This window comes from Rutilus rutilus, assembly GCF_951802725.1.
Source record: "Rutilus rutilus genome assembly, chromosome: 1".
In the NCBI taxonomy this organism is placed as follows: Eukaryota; Metazoa; Chordata; class Actinopteri; order Cypriniformes; family Leuciscidae; genus Rutilus; species Rutilus rutilus.
Genome location: NC_140209.1, coordinates 67,406,791 through 67,434,170, shown reverse-complemented (window position 1 = coordinate 67,434,170; position 27,380 = coordinate 67,406,791). Strand labels below are relative to the sequence as shown.

The 27,380-nt window shown below is 41.7% G+C and overlaps 1 protein-coding gene across 1 annotated transcript in view; it reads right to left on the bottom strand.

Annotated features, from left to right (window-relative positions):
- LOC311294934 (uncharacterized protein) overlaps positions 1-27,380 on the bottom strand; it is a 453,797-nt gene that overhangs the window by 221,749 nt on the left and 204,668 nt on the right. The window lies entirely within an intron of this gene.

Sequence of the window (27,380 nt, the reverse complement as noted above, 5' to 3'; positions counted from 1 at the left end):
TTCTAAATTTCCGCCTTGACATTAAAGTATTATAACTTGTGCAGCATTGCACTGTCTCTCCCTACAAGCTTTAAACTTGTCTTGACTCATTCCCATAGATATGGGTACTGATTGATAGAGGTTTTGGGATACTAGGTTATGTTTCCAAGCTGATATTCACTTTGAAAACTGGTTCTCTTTAGGCGGAGATAGTTTTTTTCATGTTCAGGTTCTGTTGTCTCTTACACTGTACAATAAATGTTCATTCTGACACTTCAGCAGACATCCCATGAGTGTTGGCTTTCATTTGATACCATTTTTATGAATATGGTCCTTGTGGTTGTGGAGATATTCAACATTTACTGTTGGCATGTCGTGTTGAGCAGGAAACCAAAAAATTGGCCTGAAATTGCTTGTACAAGTCACAAAAAAAAAAATTCAGCTTGACAACCACCCTAATATCTTACCTATGGGTGTCTTCTAACTAAAAAAATAGGGTGACAGCTTGTACCAAAACATGTCCGCAAAAGTCTAAACGGAAGCCCTTTTCAGAATTGGCCCCCTGACTAGCAGCTATTATCTGATTTTTCATCCTTCAAGCGAAGCACACGCATCGCTGGAGCTGGAGAAGAAGCCGCGCCATCTGAGAGAGAGCACCTTCAGCGGGACGAGTCACTGAAGTCGCTGGCCGCGCCGCCTTCCTTGCCTTCCTGCTGCACTATCCGGCGTTATATCCTTTCTCTGCTACTGTGTTTATGTATGTGTGTGTGCTCGCCGCCGCGACACACACTCTCATTGCACTAAAAGAGCCGGGCGTCTTTTTGAAGACGCCCCTTTCCTGAGGATCACGCAGCTCTCGCGCTCGCTGACGGCGACTGCCCTCACTGCGAGCTAGTTACTGCCTATGGTGACTCTTAGGACTCACCTGGCATCCTTCTCCAAGACTGCTCCTCCGCCGTATCAATATTCCGTATCAATATTGCAGCAAACGAGCTTGTTTTAATACAAGCACGCCTGCAAGCAAACGCCGAAGAAAACATGAAAACATGCTCGTGCATCTAAAGTCTCTGTGTTTCCCCCTGTGGTTCAGTGGTGGAATCTTAGGTTTTTCGTACGAGAGACCGGTGTTCGAATCCCGGTCTAGCGGCTGATAAATTATGCCGCCAATGCTTCGCTCTGTCAGTTCCCTGAAAGGCGACTGCAGATGTGCATTTTGCAGCCAACGAGCGCGTTGTACAACCCGCTCGCCTGCACCCAAACACCGTTTCTATGGTTTCCGTGCGTCACTGGCGTAAGGAGAAAAGAAAGTCTTTCTGGTCCCGCTGCGGACGGACCGACCTCCATTTTCTCATACATTTCTCATTCCCCTCTGAAATTCAGGCGACTGGAAATGTCAATATTGCAGTGAACGAGCCTGTTGTAATGCACGCAGGCCTGCAAATAAACGCCAGCATGTTGACGCTCTCTGTTTCTATGGCAACTTCTCTCTCGTTCAGTTCCAGTAAATGTGACTGTTCCAGTGTATTCTGCAGTAAACAAGTCGGCGACGCAGCACGCTTGCCTGCACACAAACGCCGCTTTTACGGCTACCCAGATAAATCCCATAAGAGTGAATTTTCTGGTGTCCCGGCCACGGCCGATGGTGTTTTATGTGTAGAAAGAATGCCCACTGCCCAGTGCCCATCTCTACACACAAGCACAGCCCATCACACAGGGCTCGCGCACATAAAATCGACTCAGATTGATTGCGCATCAAACGTGGTAAATGTGCCCACTACCCAGTGCCCACAAACACTACGTTATGCATGTCTCACGGTTTCTGTAAAAACGAAACCAACGTGCATTCGCTTCACTCAAGCGAACAATGCTTTCGGTGTGGTAAATGTGCCCGCTATCCCGCACCCACATCCACGCACAGACATGACAGTTCCTACGGGACTCGCCCAGCCCTCCCCCTCTCGGTTGACCGCCGCAGAGGAGTCGAGCGCGGGCAATCTGCCCGCTGTCATCAGCGCGCCCCTGCCTCAAATGTCACGAGCGCGACGCTTGTGTTACAGCACACCGAAGCCTCTCCATCGCTGAGCGAACGGAGCATGCTTCGTATTCAACCCCTAGCTATTCATGCAGATGCATGGGCAAAGCTGCCTGGGGTTTCGAAGTGGGTGCTAAACATTATAAAAGAGGCTATTCGCTGCAGTTTCGCCGACGCCCTCGCCGCTATACGGCGCGCGTCGAGACCACGGTAAAAACAGAAGTAGCACATTTACTTCGAGCCGAAGTGGCGAAACTATTGAGCAAAGGGGCCATAGAGCCTCTCTCTCAAGTTCAGAGCGAAGGAGGGCTATACAGCAGATACTTCCTGGTACCGAAAAAAGACGGGGGTCTTAGACCCATACTAGATCTAAGGCAACTGAACAGAGTGCTTGTGAAGCGACAGTTCAGGATGCTCACGACCAGAAAAATCCTCGCGCAGATTCGCCGAGGAGATTGGTTTGTGTCAATAGATCTGAAAGACGCATATTTTCAAATACAGATAGTGTCACATCACAGGCGATTTTTGAGATTCGCCTTCGAGGGCCAGGCATATCAGTACACAGTCCTGCCTTTCAGTTATCCCTGGCACCCCGTACATTTACGAAGTGCATGGACACGGCGCTCGCACCCCTCAGAATGTGCGAGTACTGAACTTTTTGGACGATTGGCTGATTCTAGCGCAATCTCGCTCAGTGCTCATAGAGCACACGACCATTTTACTCGATCACCTCAAGAATTTGGGTCTCAGAGTCAATTGGGCGAAGAGCTCTCTGGCCCCCAGTCAGACGATATCTTTCCTGGGCACAGAGCTGGACTCGCTGTCCATGATAACGCGACTATCACCACAGCGCGCGGTAGACATTCAGCGTGCAGCAAACTCTTTCCGCTGCGGCACATTTGTCCCGCTCAAGAAATTTCATAAGATGCTGGGTCTCATGGCCTCAGCATCATCAGTGCTCCAGCTGGGCCTGCTCCGCATGCGCCCACTGCAGTTCTGGCTGAAAGTGCGAGTCCCACGCCGAGCGTGGACATCCGGTCTGCTTCGTCTCAAGGTCAATCAGAAGTGCGTCACAGCTCTGAAACCTTGGAAAGCGGACGACTGGTACCAATCAGGTGTAAGCCTGGGGACTTCCTCGAGGGTGAGGGTGGCGTCTACGGACGCATCCACCTCGGGATGGGGAGCGCTGCTCGAGGGCAGACCGTTCTTCGGCCAGTGGTCAGAACGGGAGAAGCTCCTGCACATAAACTGCCTCGAAATGTTGGCAGTAGACAACGCGCTGACGCGTTTTTGTCCCCAAATAAAAGGACGCCACGTCCTGGTCCGCTCGGACAACATGTCTGTGATTCCTACATAAATCGCCAGGGCGGCCTCAGGTCCAGGAACCTGCACAGGCTAGCTGAACGCCTCCTGGTATGGGCTCAGCGCAACCTGCGCTCGCTGAGAGCAGCGCACGTGCCAGGGCTCCCAAACATAGGACCAGACAGACTTTCCAGGAACAATGTTCCGGCAAGTGAATGGTCTCTACACCCACAGACAGTCCAACTGCTGTGGAAGAAATTCGGCAGAGCGGAAGTAGATCTGTTTGCGTCTCAAGAAAACGCTCACTGTCCGGAATTTTTCTCCAAGAGCAGGGACGCGCTGGCTCATGTATGGCCCCGCCGCCCACTCTATGCTCTTCCCCCCGTCTCTCTCCTGCCTCAGGTGATAGAGCGGATCAGGGAAGAAGGATGCTCAGTACTGCTTGTAGCACCGTTCTGGGAAAACCAACCTTGGTTCCCAGTTGTGATGCAGCTAGCGAGCACTGCCCCGTGGCCAGTGCCAGTGAGGAGAGACCTCCTCTCTCAGGCCCACGGCTAGATCTGGCATCCTCACCCGGAATTGTGGTCCCTTCATGTCTGGGCCATCAACGGGTACATGTTGAACTCCCTAAGGGAGTATTAAACACGATCACGCAGGCTAGAGCTCCGTCTACAAGACGTCTCTACTCCTCGAAATGGTCAGTGTTTTCGGGCTGGTGCACAGCCCGTGGCGTGTCACCCACAGACTGTGGAGTGACAGAGGTGCTTTCCTTCCTACAAGAGCTGTTGGATAAGGGCAGGACCCCTTCCACGCTCAAAGTTGATGTGGCGGCTATAGCAGCGTTCTCGAGAACAACGCTTGGTCAGTCAATAGGAAGGAACAATTTAGTCATCCGCTTCCTTAGAGGGGCTAAGAGACTGAATCCTTCCAGACCTCCCTCAGTCCCCGTATGGGACCTTTCTACGGTGCTGGAAGCCATGAAAGGTGGACCATTCGAGCCTTTACAGACGATTGATCTGAAACATCTGTCTTTCAAGACTGTGTTTCTGCTGGCTCTCGCTTCAGTGAAGCGCATAGGGGACTTACACGCGCTCTCTGTGAGCGCGACGTGCATGGAATTTGGGCCTAATGACTCGAAGGTTATACTCAAACCTAAGCACGGTTATGTTCCAAAATCCCTCAACACACCGTTTAGGGCGCAGGTCATCTCCCTGTCAGCCCTACCGGTCCCTGATGAGGAAAGAGACGCGAGCCTCCTTTGCCCAGTCAGGGCATTACGAGCTTGTGCATGTGTCTCGCTCGTCTGTTTTCAGACAGACAGAGCAGCTCTTTGTTTCGTTCAGTGGGCGTTCTAAGGGACTAGCCGTGTCGAAACACATTTACATTTACATTTAGTCATTTAGCAGACGCTTTTATCCAAAGCGACTTACAAATTAGGACTAAATTAAGCGAGTCATCATGAAAACAACAACAACGCAAGAAGTGCTCAAAATACGAAGTTCAGGCATTATTCAGAGTAGCATAAGCCCGATAAGTGAGGTTTTAAAGGGAAAGGTTTTTTATTTTTATTTTTTATTTTTATGAAGTTAAGTGCTCACGGAAGAGATGGGTTTTCAGCTGTTTTTTGAATGTTGTCAGGGATTCTGCATTCCGGATGAGGGTGGGGAGAGTGTTCCACCAGCATGGAACTGTGAATGAGAATGTTCTGGAAAGTGATTTTGTGGCTTTCTGTGATGGAACCACGAGACGTCGCTCGTTGATCGATCGTAGGCGTCTGGTAGGGATGTAGGCTAGTAGGAGTGAGTGAAAGTAGGAGGGAGCTGAGCCTGTGATAGATCTGTAAGCAAGCGTCAATGCCTTGAACTTGATGCAAGCAGCGAGAGGTAGCCAGTGCAGAGAGATGAACAGAGGAGTGACGTGGGCCCTCTTGGGCTCGTTGAAGACAAGACGAGCTGCAGCATTCTGGATCATCTGTAGAGGTTTGGTTGCACATGCTGGAAGTCCGGCCAGAAGAGCATTGCAGTAGTCAAGCCTAGAAATGACCAGGGCCTGGACGAGAAGTTGTGTTGCGTGCTCAGTTAGGAAAGGCCTGATCTTCCTGATGTTGTGCAGCACAAACCTGCATGATCGAGCTGTCTTTGAAATGTGATCTGTGAAGGTCAGCTGGTCATCAAACGTTACTCCCAGATTTCTGACCGACCTTGATGGGGTGATTGATGATGAATCTAGCTGGATGGTGAAGTCGTGCTGTAGAGACGGATTGGCAGGGAGGACGAGGAGCTCAGTCTTTGCCAGGTTGAGCTGCAGGTGATGTTCCTTCATCCATGTGGAGATGTCCGCCACACAGCTTGAGACCCGTGCAGCTACTGTGGGATCATCTGGTTGAAATGAGAGGAAGAGCTGTGTGTCATCAGCATAGCAGTGGTAGGAAAAACCGTGTGCCTGTATGATGTGTCCCAGTGATGTAGTGTAGATGGAGTAGAGGAGGGGACCAAGAACTGAACCCTGGGGAACCCCTGTGGTCAGTTGATGTGCTCTGGATACCTCGCCTCTCCATGCGACCTTGAAGGACCTACCTGTGAGATAGGACTCAAACCAGTGGAGTGAAGTTCCTGTGATGCCCTGTGATGAGAGGCTGGACATAAGGATCTGATGGTTCACAGTGTCGAAGGCAGCAGACAGATCCAGGAGAATGAGGAGTGAAGATTTGGAAGCAGCTTTTGCAATCCGTAGGGCTTCTGTGACCGACAGTAATGCAGTCTCAGTTGAATGCCCTTTCTTGAAGCCAGATTGGTTGACATCCAGCTGGTTGTTTAGAGACAAGAAGGATGTTACTTGGTTGAAAACAGCTCTTTCAAGTGTTTTCGCAATGAATGGTAGGAGAGAGATAGGTCTGTAATTCTCTACAAATGATGTGTTTAGTGTTGGTTTTTTAAGCAGTGGAGTAACCCGAGCCTGCTTGAATGCTGTAGGGAAGGTGCCAGTATGGAGGGATGAGTTGATGATGTGTGTGAGTGCTGGTAGAAGTGTGGGAGAGATGGCTTGTAGAAGGTGTGAGGGGATGGGGTCTAGAGGGCAGGTTGTAGGATGACTGGAGAGGAGAAGTGTAGATACTTCTTCCTCGGTTAGCGGAGAAAAGGAGGACAGAGGGTTATTGGCTGTGGAAGGGGTCAGTCTGGGTTCCTGTGTGTGTGGAGCTGAGAATTGACTGCTGATAGTTGTTGTTTTGTTGGTGAAGAAGTTCGCAAAATCGTCGGCAGTTAAAGAGGAGGTGGGTGGTGGTGGAGGTGGACAGAGGAGAGAGTTGAACGTCTTGAAGAGTAATCGTGTGTTGGAGGAGCTGTTGATCTTGTTGTGGAAGTATGAAGATTTTGCAGCATGAACATCAACAGAAAAGGACGAGAGGAGAGATTTATACATACTCAGGTCAGATGAGTCTTTTGATTTGCGCCATTTCCTCTCTGCTGCCCTGAGTTCGGTCCGGTGTTCACGAAGAACCTCAGATAACCAGGGGTTAGAAGGAGTAGCGCGTGCTGGCCTGGAGGAGAGAGGGCAGATATTGTCTAGAGAAGAGGTTAGAGTGGAGCATAAGGTATCCGTTGCAGTATTCACATCCAGAGATGAGAATTGTGAGGGTGGGGGAAGAGAAGATGACACGGCAGAGGAAAGATGGGAGGGGGAAAGTGAGCGCAGGTTTCGCCTGAAGGTGACTGGTGGTGGGGTTGGTGGTGCAGGGGTAGCGAGTTGTAGACTGAAAGTAATGAGGATGCTGTGGTGCAGTTGCGTGTGTAAACCAGGTCCAGTTGGTTGCCTGATTTGTGAGTACCTGTGGTGATGTGTCGTTTGAGATCGAAAGAGGCTAGGAGAGAGGTGAAGTCTGTTGCATGTGGTTTTTCGAGATGAATGTTGAAGTCACCGAAGACTAGAAGTGGGGTGCCGTCCTCAGGGAAAGAGGACAGAAGCACATCCAGCTCCTCTACGAAGTTACCCAGCTGACCTGGGGGGCGATAAATGACTACAATATGGATCTTATTGGGAGTTGCAAGTGTGATAGCATGATATTCAAATGAGTTGTTGTTGCATAGAGAAGAGAGCGCTGAGTATTTCCAATTGTTAGAAACGAGAAGCCCTGTCCCGCCACCCCTCCCAGACTGGCGAGGGGAGTGAGAAAAGGAGAAATTGCTAGAGAGAGCAGCGGGGGTTGCTGAGTCTTCTGGTTGAATCCAGGTCTCAGTCAAGCCCAGGATACTGTGAGTAGAATGAGATGCAAAGGCTGGAATGAAGTCAGCTTTGTTGACTGCTGACTGACAATTCCATAGACCCACGGAAAGAAGGAGAGGAGTGTGTGAGGATGACAGAATGGGACACAGATTAGCAGTATCGCGCTGCCTTTTGCGCGTGATGAAAGGGCGTTGTCGAGAGATAGATGTTGATTAGGGTGAACAATAAGATAAGAAGTGGAAAGGGAAAAGGAGATACTTAAGTGCCTTTCTGGTGTCCTTGCTGGGTAGAGTCGCGCAGGTAGAGTCGCTGGTCTTTACCCGAGTCGGTCTTCACTAGGGTTGCAAAATTATGGGAATTTTCAAAGATGGAAACTTTCCATGGGAATTAATGGGAATTTAACCCTCTGAGGTCGACAAACGCGCCTGCGCGTTTTGCTGGATTTTTTTCAGTTCAGTTCAAAAGAAATTAATTTTGCTCTGTTGACTTTGATATTACAAGCAAGTTTCATACATCAATCGATTCTGTTAAATGTGTATTATTTTTGTGTATACTCACAATAAAAACAATGTGTTGTGCTTTTTGCCAAATAAAGAAAAATAAACATGATGCCAGTTCTGCCTTCTCTCTGTCAGTGAAGACCATTCTGAAACGCGTCCGAAAATGAACAATAACTCAGCGAATACTCAGTCAAACAGGCATACAGACACACAGGCATGAAGCTTGAATTCTCTTCTTTAAAATGAGGTAATTTATATAAAAAACAAATATTCTCATCTTGTGAAATCTGTATTAAAAGAGAGCGATTCCAGTCCCGCCCACAGAGAGCGCGTGCTATTCAAATGCAAATTACTGAGGCAATCCAAGCAAACCTGTGAACGCCCCCATATCAGCTCGAGAAAACACAAGTTTAATCATATCATTATAGCCTACGTGTTTACACCATCTGGCAGCGCTGTGAGGAATAATAATAACGGAAAATCTACCTCAGAGTGCGGGTATTGCGAGGAGAGAGGATCCGAATACTGTAGTAAGTTTTTTTTCCTTCTCAAGTTAATCGCGTTTCTGTGAATGAATGAATGGCAGCCGCAGAGATGCGTGCTGTTTATCACAGCTCGCAAAAAGACAGTTTAAATTTTAATTGCGTCTCTGTGTGAATGAATGATGATGTTTTAGCTGTATTGCTGTATTGCTATACTGAGTTGAGTAAAAATCGACAGAAATATGTTGAAATAAAATGTAGGCTATCTGTATAAGCAACGTATTAAACTGAAAATTAACATTTATATGCCCTAATATTTCATAAAAACAACGTTACAGTCAGGCGTTTCTGTTTGTGAATGAATGTTTCGGTTTTAGCAAACTGTATTGCTATACTGAGTAAAAATCGACTGAAATATGTTGAAATAAAATGTATTTGTATAAGCAACGTATTAAACTGCAAATTAACATTTATATTTCTTATAATAAAAATGAAAGACCTATGTTACAGACATATGAAAGACAACATTTCGTTGATTAGTTTTGGATAGATTATACATTTTTACTGTAAAATATCTGCCACCTCAAATAAGCTTTTGTTTGCCAATATTTGCTCATGTTAAATATAGTATGTTTTGTCAAAAATAAAGTAATCAACTAATCAATCAAATCCTTAACTTTGAAATATGTATGATAAAATGTATACTTTAGTTTTTACAAAGAAAGATTACACTTGAATTGTTGTTGTAATTGTAACCTTTTTAATAAAAAAATATATTTACAAGGTAGATGTAAACAAACTATTAAAAGGTAAATATAAGCCTTTTCTTTAAATAATTTTTATTGTGTTTTATTAGTGACAAATTTGGGGAGAGGATAAATATTCCAAAACTGAAAATACAGTATGAGAATTAACTGCACAATTACTAGACATGTTTTCCTTGGATATTATAGGCCAAATTGCAAGCACAATATGTGGAAAAATAAAAAAGAATTGAGATACTTCCAACTGTTGCTCTTGCATTCTTGTGGCTCAGTGACTCACCTGAATGAATGGCTAATTAAGTATGCAGGCCCCATTGTCTCCTCAGGTGTGAACCACTAAATATGCATGATCTGTGACGCCCACTCCGTATATTGCCTTTCCAAACAGAAAGTGCTTTGCAAAATTCAAATCAATGTATTGTGTTATGTGAATGATTAGGCAGGGTGATTTTCACATCATTTTGAAGAAAAAACACTAGGCAATGACATCTATTAGACAAAAGTCTTATTGGCACATATTTAGTATGTGTTTTGTGGTCTTATTTCAGAAACTTTAGTTTTTAGTTTTTTCAATAACCACGCATAAACATTATTCTCTCAAAAATGCAGACATGTACATTCTTGTTGCTCACATATTATGGTAGACCTGTTTGTGCTAAATAGTGTGTAATTTTTTTTTGCCATTAATATGTTTATAAGCAACTGAAAAAAGCACAAATGTCAGGGCATGTCAGAACATCTCAAGGACCCCAAAAACACCTTAGACCCCAGAGGGTTAAGGGAATTAACAGGAATTTATGGGAATAAACGGGAATAAACTGGGAATTTTCAAATTTGAAGGTTGGCTCTTCATAGGGAACTTAAATATAGTGGAGGAAAGTATATTTTAGCATAATCTTGACTAAAACAAACAGATGCCATTCAAATGCACTTGAATATACATGCCATTCCTCAATCACATGCACACAGCACACTGCTTACTGCATGGCTATTGAGACCACACCCCCTACTGGCACTGTGCATGCCTCCATCACATGTACAGAAGCCCAAAGCACAAGACTATTGAAGGCACACATTTGAGCCTGTGGACTAAACAAAGTAAAGTAAGTTTTGATGATATTATGGGGAAATATATTTATTAAATGTTTAAATTGCAAATATCACATACAAATGTATTCACCTAGTAGATAGCAAGCTGATAAGTTAGATGCTAAATAAGCTAGCATAACTTTATTTACCACATAAGTAGGGCTGGGCGGTATGACGGTATATATCGTTACCGTGGAAGAAAATGTCAACCGTAACAGATTTTTTTATTCCGTGTATACCGCAACATGTAAATAAGTAGGCGTGGTTAACTCGCGTGCAGCGTGCGTGAGACTGAGACACAGATATTTGTCAAAGAAACATGAAGAAAGACCAAGAGGATCCACAAAAGAAATTACGTTTTCAAAATTAACGTGATATTTTCGGGGGGGAAGGCGCAGAAGTCAACTAGAGCAGTGCAGCACACTGAAAGTTTAGAGAGACGCACATGCTCGCAACAGGCCTTACTTGACAACAAGTTCATATATCAATATTCTAACGAATAGAAATAACCTTAAATAATGTATCTATCCATCTCTTATGTGTACAGTTACTTTCAGAGTGGACGCGCAAGCAGTTGCCGTGGTAATGAATATTTCCAAAATTCCCCAGCTTAACTTCCCATGGAAATTTACCGGAAACTTTCTGGAAATTTACAGAAAATTTTCCGCCCCTTTGCAACCCTAGTCTTCACACGAGGAGGCTGAACACGAGAGCTGAACGCTTCCGCTAACGCTTCCGCGACAATTACATAGATATAGATATAATGCTATCACCGCTTGAGTGAGGACAGCTGTCTTGGTCCGGCAATTAAGTCAAATAAAGCGAAAATGGTTTCTTAATGTAGCAACGCGTCTAAATAAAATACAGAATTATGTGAAGTTAAAAATACAAAATAAGCAGAGAATCGAAGATAGGCTTACCTTGACTTAAACTCAACACTGAAATAACAAGAGAACTCAGTATTCTAAAAAACCACTTGCGTGCTCTTGACGTGCGTCTTCTGCTGACCGCTGGTCCTGAAGAAGTGAGCTGAAACTCCTCTATTTATATCTATTCTTTCAGTTGCTGTCTCGGTCCGGCAATTAAGTCAAATAAAGCGAAAATGGGTCAAATCGAAACTGCTAGGAGCAAAGACTTAAAGGTAGGGTAGGTAGGATTTTTATAAAATTTTATATTTTCAAATTTGTTTAAACTGTCTTTATATACCAATACATAATTAAAATGTAAGTGCTCTGAAAAAGAGAGTATAAAAATCGAGTGACTGTAGACCTTTTAATCTGCAATAAACACAGCTCATTATTTCCATTCACTCCCACCCCCTCCCTTCTGAGCTCCTTCCAAAGCCACGCCCCCAAAACACATGAACGCGCGACGCCAAACGCTCAGGCTCAGCTGGAACAAGACGCATTTATTTACCTGAGATGAGTGGAGAGGAAGGAGCGCAGTGCATGCAGTGACATCATGTCAGAATCACATGTAATAAAATACCTAACTTTATCACTATAAATATAAACAAATAAGATTTATTTTAGAACTCACTATCAAGCTAGCATATCGATACTGGTAAAGTTTAAAATATAGGCTACTTTGTTTGATTCGGTAACGAGCTATATTTATAGCTAACGAGCTATATTTATAAGGCAAAGCTAAAAACAGGTTGCATTGATACACGTTTTTCCATTACCATCAGTTACACTGTGATGAAGGTGAATTTCGTGTTAGATTCATAACATATACGGTGTTTTGCAGGTAAGAGTTTCCATGATGAAAGCATTGTTGACTCTGATGAGGACTAACGTTACAGTCCGGTGACAAGTACCTCATCGTCGGTTCGAAGACAGGTCCGGGGTCGAGGGCGAAGCAGAGGAGGTCGTTCAAGAGTGCGGGCAACCAGGGTCCGAGGAAGTAGGTTTTGCCTTGTTTGCCTTCGCTGACTGAATATGCAGGTGCTTTGAATTTTGAATGCTCTTTCTCTGCCATAATTTTACTCTTCGTAGGTTCTGCGCATCTCTTGACTTGCACTCCTCAAATCAAACGGGTGCGCGCGCATATGGGCAGATCTAGCAACAGGGGTGGTAGCCATGGTTGCGAGAGTGAGTGACAGCACGAGACATGAAGGCATCTGATTGGTTCTTTACACTCGGCAGTGGCAGTGATTGGTCAGAGTTTTTACTGTCCTGCAGCTGCTACAGAGGTCTGATTGTTTTCATTCCTTTTTCTGAACACATAATGTATTGACTACTCTCAGGATGGAAGGACCATTTCACCCAGTGTAAAAAAAAGTGTTTCTGAACAGATGAAATTCGCGTCTAAGCGACGCTGCCATATGTGGAAGAGTACGGCTTTGCCCCTCCCTCTTCCTGGACTCCCTGTGAGTTCCCTGGGTGATTGTGCACTATATGAACCCCGGGCTTTCGCCCTTGGGTCTTTGGTGTCAGATCTCAGCATGCACGGCGTTTTGCATTGGGTCCCCTAGCGTAAGATATCTTACGCAGTACGAGAGACCTCTCGTAAGAGAACGTTCTCATATTATGACTTTTACAAAACAGAGAAATATCTGACACTGAGCAGAAATATTTAACACACACAGTATAGCCTCATATAAATATACTTGATATTGATATACTTCATACTTGATATGCAAGATTTAAAGTTGGCATTAAAATACTAGACTTACCCGAAGAGGAACACTGCAGCTGAACTTGAGCTTTATAGTCAAGCGTGTCAGAGGTTTTGGGTTCTAATTCGCATTCGTAGTTTTTTTTTTTAAACCGATTATGCTCATCAGTGGTTGTATATTAAGCAGGGACACTTTGTGTCCATTATATTTTGAGATTTCACCAGAAGGAATAGAAGGAGGCGCCGTCTAGGGCTAAAATCAAACTTCATTTACGCACATATGAAACCCTTGCATACACATATACTAAGTAGTCACACATACATGTATACTGCTGAATGCTCAAACTAATACATATGAAATGCACAACTTCTAAAGTCCCTCACGCACACAAACGCAAACTCTACACACACGAGACGCGCGGAACTCTCCGCGCACATACTCATCTGAGACGCGAGCACACACACACACAAACTCTCCGCGCACATACTCATCTGAGACGCGAGCACGCACACACAAACTCTCATAGAGTTTATAGATCGATCTCCGCAATGTATTGAAGCGCGCGTCCGAGTGAAGACAGTGCGGTGTGCGCGAGCCACAAGAGAAAACACTGTATCCGCGCCACTGATCGCAGCGGCAACGAGCACTTTAATCACTTAATAAAAAAAAACACATTTCAGCGCTAGATCGTCTCTTATTTAACAAACGAACTAAATGAATGCTCTGCTGGTTTACTGGAGATGTTTTATTATTGGATCATTCGTGCCGCGAGATGTTTTATAGGGGGTGGTAAAAAACGTCAGGCACAGAAATCAGGCACCGAAAGTTTCGTTCTTATTCGGTCTCGTTACTACCGTTTACGTCGGGTTTCGGTACCCAACCCTAGTGCTAAGTGCTCTGATCTGACAAGACCAATAATAAAGTTCAACGTTTGGTACTGCCAGACCACCCCGCAGTTTGGGTCGTTGCAGTGTATTCAGACGAACCCTAGGTCGTCTACCATCCCAAATAAAACTGGAAATCATAGAGCGAATGTCTTTAAAGTACTTTGGAGGGGGGCAGAGTGGTAACATAAAGAAGAGGAAATTGAGACGGGGCAATATGTTCATTTTGACTGTATTAATTCTACCTTGAAGAGATGTTTTTAGATTCCTCCATCTATGAATGTCTGATTTTATTTTGCTTAGCATAGTGTTGAAGTTGTCTCTGTTAATTCTATGTATGTTTCTATAGATCGTAATGCCCAGATATGTAAAAGAGCTTTTGGACTGAATATAAACGGGAATTGGAACATTTGGGTGTATGTTATTTAGAGGCATAAGTGCAGATTTTGTCCAATTAATTTTGTAGCCTGACAGGCTGCTAAAATGATCAAATTCCTTAATAATTGGGTGAATAGAGGTGTCGAAGTTATCTAAGAACAAAATTATATCATCCGCATACAGAGGGGAAGCCATAGATTGCCTAATGCAGAGGTCCCCAATCCCCGGGCCGCGGACCGGTACCGGTCCGTGGGACATTTGGTACTGGGCCTCAAAGAAATAATATTTAACTTAACATATTTTCCGGACTATAAATCGTTCCGGAGTATATGTCGCATCAGTAAAAAAATGCGTCATGAAGAAGAAAAAACATAATATAGCCTAAGTCGCACTGGACTATAAGTCGCATTAATTTAGAAATGTAGCCTATTTCACACAAAAAAAAAAAATATATTAAAAAAAAAGAATAATAATAATTGTTCGGATGGGACTGTTCACCCTTACGGACGTGCAGCGCTCTGAAAGCGGCACAAAAAGACTGCTTTAAAACTTTCACAGAGACCTCAGACAGAAAGCAAAAAGCCTGTCTTTAAATTGTATTTCGTTTTGTATTAATTGTATCTTAATTTTAATCAATGTTTCATCACCCAATTGCCAGGATTTAATAAGAAGTAAATATAATAGAAAATATTTAATCAGGACACGGAGGCGCGGGCGCGTGAACTGGAGCTGATCTCATAAATTAACCGAAATTCAGCGTATAAGGTAGCCTACTTGCCTCACAGACCTGAGACATAGAAAGCTTGAAATGTCTAATTTTAAACAGAACAATTCAAAACAAAAGAAAACTGACTGTTCTCTGCTTATGTAATTCGTATATGTGCATTTCTCTCTGGCGCGTTCACTAGGCATACTGCGAAGATCGAGTCAGCATTGTCAACTCCATCTTTGCACAGAAAACACTTGTTTAAACAATTAAAATGTCTCCTGCTATATTTTACATATTCATAATCATTCATTTTGGTTCTTAAAATCGGTTCTTTGTGACAGCTTTTAGGTGCTTTATTGGCAGCGCCACCCTTACATCGCATCAGCACCGTAAACATGGAGATTTTTTTTCTTTTGGGGGGCTTTTTGTTTGTGTTCAGGCTTTCTCAGTTGTCTTTAGGCGCGATATTACGAGTTCCCTGCTAATAAAATTGCAAGTAAGCCTACACATTGGATTCACGTTTATTGTTATATTTAATTGTTTTTTATATTTTTTTTATATTTTGTTGTATTTATCCGCCGCACCTTAAAGGCCGGTCCGTGAAAATATTGTCTGATATTAAACAGGTCCGTGGCGCAAAAAAGGTTGGGGACCGCTGGCCTAATGGATTGTGCTAGAGGTTCCAGAGACAGACAAAATAAAAGTGGCGAGAGTGGACACCCCTGTCTTGTACCACGCTGCAGGGTAAAAGGAGAGGAGATTATGTCACCTGTTAAAACACTCGCTAAAGGTGAGTGGTATAGCGCCTTGATCATTGCTATAAAATTATTCCTGAAACCAAAACGTTGCAAAACTGCCCACATATATTTCCACTCTATCCTATCGAACGCTTTCTCTGCGTCGAGTGAAAATACGGCACACGGATTTGGGTGTGTCTCTGCAACCTCTATAATGTGTAGCAGCCTTCTCATGTTATCAGATGCATAGCGTCCCTTGATAAATCCTGTTTGATCCTCACTGACTAGAGATTGAATAACTTTTTCCAGGCGCAGAGCGAGTACTTTGGCATATATCTTAAGATCGCTTGTAAGTAAAGATATTGGTCTAAAACTTGAGCACTCAAAAGGATCTTTTCCCTTTTTCAAGAGTAAGGTGATGAGTGCTGTTTTTTGGTCTCTATGGAAGGTCCCACTTTTGATTGCAAAGTTAAAAGAATCCAGCATGAGTGTACCCACCATGTGCCATAGTTCTAAATAAAGCTCTGGAGGGAGGCCATCCAAGCCAGGCGATTTGCCTTTATTGAGACATTTTGCAGCTCTATGTAGTTCATTCAGCTCTAAAGCAGCTTCCAGATCATCTTGGTCAGTTTGCTTGAGACAGGGAAGTTCAAATTTTTCCAGAAAATGTTTACTGGTAGCATCATCATAAGAAATCTCTGATTTGTATAAGTTTTCATAAAATGTTAAGAATGTATTATTAATGGCCTGCGGATTAGTAGTAATTTTGCCCTCAGGTGTATTTATTGCTGGAATGTGAGCTTTTGTTTCACAATCCTTAAGCATAAGAGCCAGCAGGTGACTAGGCCTTCTCTGCTTCAAAATAATACTTTTGTCTGGTTCTATGCCAGATAAATTCCAACTTTGATATGGCCAGTGTATTGTATTCATCTTTTAATGATGCCAACAGTTTAGACTGATTACCTGACAAACTATGTTTTTGTAGATTCTCTAATGATTCTATTTTGTTTTCTAGATTTGTGATCTGGGAAGCTTTTGTTTTAGCTACAGTTGAGGAGAATGAAATACAGAAACCACGAATAAAACACTTCGTGGTCTCCCATAAAACTTGTGGATTAGAGCAATCATTTGAGTTAATATCTAAAAAATCTTTTAGTTGTATTTTGAGTGAACTAAGAAAACCAGAGTTAGTTAATAAAGATGTATTTAAACGCCACCTGGGGGCCTTTGTCTTAATGTTGGGCAGATCGATGTTACACAAAAGTGCTGAGTGATCAGATATTAGAATTGGTAAGATTGTAATGGACGTATTTCCTGCAATAAGGGTTGGGCTAAGAAAAATATAATCTATCCGAGAAAATGTTTTATGTCTATTGGAAAAAAAATTATAATCTCTAGCAGTAGTATTCTGTACACGAAAAATATCCACAAGATTTAAATCTTTGATTAGCGACTTCAATAAGGTAGATGAAGGATTACATATTGCATCTTTATTAGATTTATCAAGAGACGGATTAAGGACTGCATTGAAATCACCTCCCACCACTAAAGAACAGTCATTTTGTTCTAACAATATGTTTCCAATATAGGAAAAAAATTCTCTGTCAGGCTCATTTGGGCAATATATGGATGAGAAAGCTCATTTATGATTGAGTATACAAACACGGGCAAAAGCAAGTCTTCCATTCTCATTATTTCCAGTAATATTTACATTGCATGATATTTTTCGGTTAAGAAGGATACATACTCCCTTGGTCCTATTTAGTGCGCACGATGATGCAATTAATCTGTAATATTTATTTTGAAATCGTGCCACATCGCATTGTTTTAGGTGTGTTTCTTGAATCAGTGCAATGTCTGCCTTTTAACGATATATATACTCAAGAACACGAGTGCGTTTGATAGCGGAGTTAAGGCCATTCACATTGAGTGATAATATATTCAATGACTGCATCGACATATACCGCTAAGATCTGTCTTAAAGTTTAAACGTGTTAGTATAATATATAACTGAAGCGTGTAAACATCATGCCAATTACCGTATCGATGTACCAAAACTGATGTTTTATGGAATATGTCTGTAAAGGGGAGGGGCTTTAAAAATTTTAAAGCTTCTTTTCAGTTTCAACAGTTATCTTATGGTGATTATGCTTCTTTTGAATATCTTTGTGCTGTTCTCAAAAGCTGCCCAAAATTTTTGCTGCTAACTGTATATAGACCTCCTACTTTATCAGTTAGAGTCTTCCTTGAAGATTTCTGTGAATTGCTCTCTGAAATCTGTGTCTATTTTGATAGCATTGTTATATCAGGTGATTTCAACATCCATGTAGATAACCCTGAAAACCCTCATGCTAGAGACTTTCTGGCCTTGATTGATACCTTCAACCTGACATAACATATACAGGGCCCCACTCACTCTCAGGGCCATACACTTGATCTTGTTATCACAAAGGGTGTAACTGTCTCTACATCTGTTGTGGATTTGGCCTTTTCTGATCACAGTTGCATTTTTATTAAAGTATGCTTGTCCCCCTATCGTCAGAACAATTCCATTATGATCAGAAAGAGAACTATAAATGACAGATCTCCATTTCAAAAGACTGCTGATAACTTGTTGGAAGATTTTAACTTAAGAATGACAAACATAATGGATGACATTGCTCCTTTAAAACTGAAAAAATCCACGAGCAAACAGAAAACTCCATGGATGAATGACCCGTCAGTTAAAATGCAAAAGAAAGAATGTAGAAGAACAGAAAGGAAATGGCGTAAATCTAAACTTAATTCAGATTATCTGATCCATAAAGGGACACTTCACGAATACAATTCTGTAATTTGTAGAGCAAGGCAAGCTCATTTTTCTAGTATTATTAACAGCAAAGCAAATAACACCCATGTGCTATTTTCTACTATTGAGAAGCTTAATCCTTCCCCTCATCTGCCTACTGAATTACTCTCTGTTGATAAGTGCAATGAATTTGCCTCTTTTTTTAAGAGCAAAGTAGAGAACATAAGACATCATGTCTCATATACGTCACATAGCATTTCTCGCCTTGAATCACCAACTAGTCTGAGAGATGAGTTCAACACTCTTTCAAATTTTAGCCCTGTTGACCTTGATACCCTTGAAAAGATTGTACAAAGTTCCTCTACATCTGAGTTGGACATTTTACCTACTAGCTTTTTCAAATCTGTTCTTCATTTAATAGCAACTGATGTGCTTTTAATAATTAATACTTCTCTACTGAGTGGCGTATTTCCCACGTCCCTTAAAATAGCCATTGTAAAGCCTTTACTTAAAAAGAACAACTTGGATGGGTCTGTCCTTAACAACTACAGACCCATATCTAATTTACCTTTCATCGGAAAAATAATGGAAAAAATTGTTTTTAATCAAGTCTCTGCTTTTCTGACCTCAACTTCCTGTTTCGATCCTTACCAGTCAGGTTTTAGAGAATACCATAGTACTGAAACAGCCCTGGTTAAAATAGTCAACGACATCCGGCTAAATAATGATGCTGGACAAACCACTGTTCTTATGTTGTTGGACCTCAGTGCGGCGTTTGACACCGTGGACCACAGCATATTAATAGAAAGACTTGAATGCTGTGTGGGTCTCTCTGGCTCAGTCATCTGCTGGCTAAAGTCCTATTTAGAGCACAGGAGTTTTTATGTGTCTATTGGTCAACATGCCTCAGCCTCTTTGCCTCTAACATGGGGTGTCCCTCAGGGTTCAATTCTTGGCCCTCTTTTGTTTAATTTGTACATGCTTCCGCTTGGCCAAATTATGAAAAACCATTCCATTAGTTACCATAGTTACGCAGATGATACACAGTTATACTTATCCCTTATATCTCTTTATCATTGTCTCAATCAAGTTCAAGACTGGATGTCTAAAAACCTTCTTAAATTAAACACAGATAAAACTGAAGTAATCATCTTTGGGAGAAAAGATCAGAGATTAAAGACTGCCACACTACTGGAATCAAAAGGTTTTGAGGTAGCAGAAACCATTAAGAACCTAGGGGTAATTATTGATAGCGACCTAAGCTTCAAAAGCCACATGAAGGCAGTCACAAAATCGGCTTTTTTTCATTTAAAAAACATTGCAAAGGTTAAAAACTTAATGCTAACAGTGGATTTAGAAAAGCTTATTCATGCTTTTATTACCAGCAGGGTTGATTACTGCAATGGTCTCTTCACTGGGCTTCCTAAAAAAACAATAAAACCTCTTCAAATAATTCAAAATGCAGCAGCAAGGCTATTGACCAGAACCAAAAGAAGAGAACATATTACTCCTATTTTAAAATCTCTACACTGGTTACCAGTGATTTATAGAATTGATTTTAAAGTCCTTTTTCTTCTTTTTAAATCATTAAATGGCCAAGGACCTCTCTATATAACAGAAATGTTTGAAACTTATAGCCCTATAAGATCACTTAGATCAGCAGGAAAACTTCAACTGGTACAATCCATACTAAGCACTAAGCAAGGAGAGGCAGCTTTTAGCTGTTATGCGGCCCGTCTTTGGAACCTTCTTCCTATGGATATTAAGACCTCTCCTTCCATCTCTATTTTTAAATCTAGACTAAAAACTAAACTTTTCTCTGATGCCTTTTACTAATCGGGGGTTTTGTATTTTGATGTGTTGTAATTTTTTTAATTTGTAAAAAAAAAATTTTTATTATTAACCTGACTGACTGAACTTGTATTTTATTCTAACTTGTTTTAATTATATCTTTATTGTTATGATGATGTAAAGCACATTGGGCTACCGTTCTGTGTATGAAATGGGCTATATCAATAACCCTGAACCTGAACCTGAACCAGGGGGTGGAGAAAACTATATACAAAAACAAACACAGACCGCACAGGTAAAAATCCGTAGGTCTGTAAGAACATAAACAGTGTCTGATACGTGACCAAACTACCCCAACGCCTGGCAATAGAATCAGATAAACCCACATAATCTTAACACATAAAATGAATATTCAAGTAAGTTAAGCAAGGTTAATTTCGCGTAACGTTAATGTTAACTTACTTGTCTTTAGATCGTACACGAGGACCGTGAGATTGACAATTGCTACACAACTTAGTTGATCTAAGCTCATTACTCCATGTCCACTAAATTGTCTTCTCTGGTGTGAGGAGGATCCCCGTCGTTGTGTTCTTTGTTCGTGTTTGGGGCAACGTCAGTAGCTCCACCGTCGCACCATGTAAAGGTGGACCTCCGGGGAAGAGAGTTGATAAAATCTTCGGCGGCCTGGGGGGAGTCGAACATCTTTCTTTCGCCTTTATACTGCAGTTTTATCCGTGCAGGATAGATGAGGAAAGGCTCCAGGCCCATGTCCTTAGCCTTCTTCATGGTAGAACTGAAGCTCTTTCTCTTTGCTGTTGTCGCTGGACTGTAGTCGGGGAAGAATAGAATAGTGCTGGCTGTTGGCGCCGAAGTATGAGCGGGAGGCTTGAGCAGGCGAGCGGATGTGCGTGCGCCAGTGGCAGCGTACTTCACTGAACAGATTCCACTCGGTCTTGAGTCCGTTTAGAAGATTTGGCAACCTCTCAAGTTCACTGCTGATCTCCTTCACAGTTTCATTAGTCTTTTGGATTTCCGTTCGCAAGTCACGTAGTGCTGGAACTAGAATAGAGTCCACCGCTTCCCTGACAGCGGAGGCTACGGCCACATCTAGACCACGTTGTTGTTCTTGGAGGGCTAGCTTTATGCCATTAGCAATAGCTGTATCAAGTTCTTCCTTAGAGATGGCAGAATCCTTGAATTTTTTCTTTATAGGCGATTGTTCATTTTCCCTCTTCCGTGCTTCTTTGCTTGACGAATGATTCATGATGAGATAGATGTCGAAGTATTTGACGTATGTTATAGGATTATTGAAAAAATAAGACTATGCGAGCAGAGCCGAAAACTATGCTGGCATCACTGTCGATGGGTCACGTGATCTCCTTTTATTTTTTACAATAACCACGCATAAACATTATTCTTTTAAAAATTCTAAAATATACATGCATGGTGATCACATATTTTGGTAGCCCTGTTTGTGCTATATAGAGTGAATTTACACCTTTGCCATTAACATGTTTATAAATAACTGAAAAAAGCACAAATGTCAGAGCATGTCAGAACACCTCCAGGGCCCAGAAAACCACTCAGACTCCAGAGGGTTAATACCTCTACCCAAGCTCCCAACAGCTTTCAAAACAGCAGAATATCTCTTCCACTACGTGTTTCACTATTATCGACTACCTGAAGATATTGTCTCAGATCAGGGGTTTCCAGTTCATATCTCGGGTCTGGACAACCTTCTTTTGCCAATGTAAATATAAACCTCACATCAGGATATCACCCACAATCGAACGGTCATACCGAATGCCTAAAACAAGAACTCACAAGGTTTCTTAGAATATACTGTCAGCAGAATTAGTCGGACTAGAGCCGCTTCTTACCATGGGCTGAACATGCTCAAATTTCCCTTCAGTAACCCTCACTGGCATTACCCCTTTCCAAAGTGTCCTGGGATTTCAACACCCTTTATTGCAGTGATCAGGGGAACTCTCTGAGTTACCATCCTTTGACGACTGGCTCTGACGGAGCGAGACACTATGCAACCAAGCACACATCCAACTTCTGGGTAAGTCGGAGTGAACTGTGATGCTATTCGTGTATCATGAATGCGCAGTCTGCACAAAATACCAAAAGCAAATGTCAGGATTTTCATTAAGTAACAAATTACATTTTGATTTGTTTTTCACCAAACACTATCATATACCCCTAGAACACTTGGAATATAAGACACGTCACATGGGACCTCTCTGTGATACTTTTGCATCTTTTTTTAAGCTTGATTCTGGTCGCTATTCACTCCCATTATGTGGATGAGCGTGAGCGGGATAATTTATTTTAAGTCTCCTTCTGTGGTCCGAAAAAAAAGACGGACATACTGCATTAGAAGAACACTAGGGTGATTACATTATGACTTTTATTATTAACTCTCTCCACACCATTACACATCTTCTGAAAGAGTTCTGAATCTACATTTATGCATTTGGCAGATGCTTTTTATCCAAAGTGACTTACATTGAGGCATTGAAGCCTCAGGAATATCCTGAACAAAACAAAAAGAAGATTCAGAAACAAGGGATATCATATGTAATCATATGCATATGTGAAATAACACGATCACCAACATTAAACAGCCTAATGTTACTGAATTAAATGTCGATTCACGATGAGCTATAGGCCCATGCAAGCATTAGGGGTGTTGATGGACTTGATCTACTCCAAGATCAAGATTAGGGGTGTTGATGGACTTGATCTACTCCATCTGTGTTTTGATCATTGTTCTGAATTCGATCTGGATGTGGTCTTTGACAAAACATTTAAATTTAAATTAAATTATATAATTTATACATTTAATACACTAGATTTAATATGTAAATTGAATGCATATTTTAACGCTTTATAAGTTGCAAAATTAAAATGTATTACAGAAATTATAAGATGTGTTTAACATGTTCAGGTAAAATTTATAGCAGCATGATAATTTAAATGTTTTTTTCTCTTATGCTGGGTACACACCAAAAGATAATCGGGCTGATTTTGGGCCGATTTCCCCCCTTCCGACAATCCTAGCTATGTCCCGATTATCTTGATGGTTTAACAGATTATTTTATCAGATTTTTCCCTTGGTGTGAGGTGTGTTAAGAGCGTCCGAACCTGCTCGGAAGAACGTCGGAGCCGCTCCGATCGCGAATCGTAAATATTAAACATGTTTAATATTTACGATCAGAAATCCTGATGTGTGGGGGGAACCCCGAGGACAAACGCGCGCACGCTCTGGAGATTATCACGTGAAACAAAACAATATCCAATCAGAAAGCGAGATGATGGAAGACACGGTCATTCTCTCACACACACACACACACACACACACACTTGCAGGAAGCTTAATGTTAAGATTTAGTATTCATAAGTGTAAATTTCGAGGAAACAAGCCTTTGTTTTTCATTTTAAGTGCAGAAATTTTACAATACCTAAACACAATTGGGTTTGAAAAATAAGAAAGCTGCAAAGTGCGTTTCAATCTGTAAACATTTTCAAATTTTTGTTTAACTTTAAAAGTTTGTCACTGTTTATGTATATGTCTTTTTATGTTTGTTTATCGGCTTTACTCTTTGTACCCCCCTGACTGTAATTGTAATTCTTAAAAAAAAAAAAAAGAAGAAGCTGAGTGTTAAGGGTTCAGTGAGGTTCTATAGAGGGATTAAATAACTTTTTCTAAAGAGACAATAAATCCAATAAAGAATGAATATATTTCTGTATAAAAGGTTATATACAATGGTAGGTACAATGGTTTTTTCACGTGAATTTTCTGTGAAAATCATTCCAAACACTATCACAATTTCTTCCTGCATGTTGTCCGTCATGCTTATTCTGAAGTCTCACGATATTTTGCGAGATTTCCTGTGTCCATAGTCGAAACCCTGGTTGAAAATCTGTTTGTGTGTGGTGTGCTGTCTCTGTCACATCATGGCACACCACACACTATAGGAGCAAAACGCTTAAATCTAGGATTTTTTGTCCTCATGTTTGTGGTCTGTCACATTTTGAAAATCTTATAAGATGTCAAAAATCTTTTGGTGTGTACCCAGCATTAATTGCATTTACATACATAGGTAAGACACTTGCGATTGCATTTTCATTACATGTAAATGAATGTAGCAAAATTCAATGTGCAATTTGAAAATGCATTCCAAGCCAATCATGTCCCCGTCCCCTCCCGCCCTGTCAATTACTGCATCAAGGCGGGGCTCGGCAACAGGTAAACATAGGCAAATGTTCGCGTGGGAGCGCGCAGACGTTAGTGCAGAGAGGAGACCCTGCAGCGGAATGAATGATCATCGTCAGAAGAGACGAGTGGTGCTGTAAAAGAGGTTTATGTTTTAAAGAAAAACGTCCATTGGACAAGCTAGATATTGTGGAGAGCATACAAATACCTGTATGGAGCAGAAATTAAACATTAATGCTGTGCTGTTGTTGTCTTATGCTGGACTGTGTAAATGATGGTTTCGTTTTTATATAAAATATTCTCATTGTTTGATGTATGCTTATCTTTATTTAGGCCAAATTTAGGACATTTAGGCCAAAGTGGGCGAAGATAAAAATCTTCATCACAAAAATTAAAAATCAAAATCTTCAATCACATGTGATGTGAATGAATGTCGAGTTTTACAGTATTGGGACTGAGGCGCCAGAACTGCAGCTGATAGAATGTGCGCTGTAGCACGATACTATCATATTTCTTCAAAAGCAGATTGTGGAGACATTACATCTATGTCGTGTGACATATGTCACTATGTCGTGTGACATATGTCGCACTGTACAGCCCTGCTTATGCTCATGCAAAGCCTCATTGATGTAATATATTTTTTATTGCAATGTTTTATGTTGAAATGTTTTTATTATTTATTAAAGGAGTCATAATGTTGTTTTAACTTTGGTACCCAATGCTCTATTATAGTCTTTCAGGCACTTCTAAAAAAGAAAAGTGGAAAAAAAATCACCACAGAGCCCCTCAGACCCTTATTTCTAAAGGCATTATTGTCTCGCGAGATCTGATGCGATGTTTTGGCTGTCGTGGACGGTCATTATAATAATGCAAATGAGGGGCGCGTTGATTGGTTGCAGGAAGGAGGGGGGTTGACACCGCAGGTAACATCAGCATCATTACAAACTGACATGGCGCAAGTTGTCAGAACCCGACCCGGCCGCGACACATGGGATTCAACCGTACATGTTTGAGCCGGACTCTGAACCAGAGCTGGAAAGGGAAGATGTAGAGTTGTTGGATGCACGTCTACATCAAGATGTCTCTGAATGGTAAAGACAATCATTTTGACTGAGACATACACTAACATCAGTTCGAGCAAAAACGTGTGTTGCTATTTTCTCCCACATAAATTTACCTTTTATTTAATGTAAATTACATTAACGGAGATGTAGTTTTTTTTTTTTTTTATCAGCTTACAGTGGTTTTGAGATTTTTACTATCATGTGGTGTTTTTGCCTTGTTTCACGTTGTGGTTATTTAGACATTCAATATGTTTCTTCTTTAGACATGCAACGTGATGTTATACTTGCATTTAAACAGTTTTAGCCACTGAGCATGGACTCCTGTACCGTCACTACTGTAGCTGCTAGTGTAAAACAAAGTGGAAAGATGTGGCTAGCATTCGTAGAGTCCATTCCCCGTGTTTACCTCGAAGGTAACGTTACATACAATAGCCGCATTAGCTGTTAGCTGCTATTTGTTAACCACAGTAGAGCAATAAAAACACAGTCTTACCTTTTCAATTTCTGGCAAGTCCCTGATGGTTGGGATGGCACCTTTTCCCAAACGGAGCTTCGAGGACAAGTTCGCCTGATATTGCCCCAAATTTGTAAATGATTCCGGTGTAAAATGTTTAGCACACACACCTAACGATACGCCACTTGAAAGAGTTGTTGGGACAGCGTCATTAAAAATGAATTTCCTCCACTGTTCCCTGATAGTTTCGTCCGTTTTTGGTAGATAAAACACATTTGCATGTTGTTTGTGGCAATCACCCACAGAGCATCTCAAGTGTAGGCTACACTCGGTTTCTCCATCTTTCTCGAGTCGACTAAACTGAATCTGAGGGGGAGAGGGGCGGGCTTCCCGCGGCATAGGTTTGCGGTGTCCATATTTGGTATATCCTCCCCCGTCTTGACGTCAAGAGGGGGAAGAAATCAAAATCTCCTTTTTTCGTGCGCGTGCACGTGGCCTATTTTACAAACCCCGAGGTAAACAAACGCTTCACTTTTAAATATCGGCTTCCCGGCCAGTGTACAATCATTATGCAATCATAACATACATTGATTCTCGTGGAAAAGTGAAATTTCTACATTATGACTCCTTTAAAGAAAATTATGCAAATCATAACAACCTACTGTAAGCCTATTTGATTCTTAATAAAGAATGCTAAAACACAAATGCTGCCAAATAACATCGGTTAGCAAGTCCTGATCAATGTTTTAATTTTACGATCATTTAATTTAATTTATTTCACTGTTATGTTTCAGTTAATAAATGCAACAAATTGAAATAACACGTAGTATAAGACACAATCTATTGACTAGGGATGCTCCAATCAGCATTTGTTCCCTCCAATACCGATTCCTGGGATTCAGTATCGGCTAAAACCGATCACCAATTCGATTCTAAAATAAAAACATGCTGGATTACCTAATAAACAGTATGCCTCACTGTGTGGAAGAGACTGGGATCATTCTTTTGTGAAATCGATCAGGCAGGCTTGACTTAAACATTACTTTCTTAAAGGAACACTCCACCGTTTTTTGAAATAGGGCTTATTCACCTTCTTTCCTACATTTAGATAGGTGGGCAAATGCATTTTTGTCTCAGTGCATGCATTGTTTTAGTTTGACAGGGTCGGCGCTATCTTAGCTTAGCATAATGAATGGAATCCTTTGTTGCCAGCTAGCATGTCCTGAGTAAAAGTGATATAAAAAAAAACCCTACCTAATTACTTCTTGTGGTCTGCGTATTCACAACGAGTACAAATAGCAAGGCAGATTAACACTAGGCGATTTCCTAGGCAGATATTGACTTATATATTAAGGACTATATTA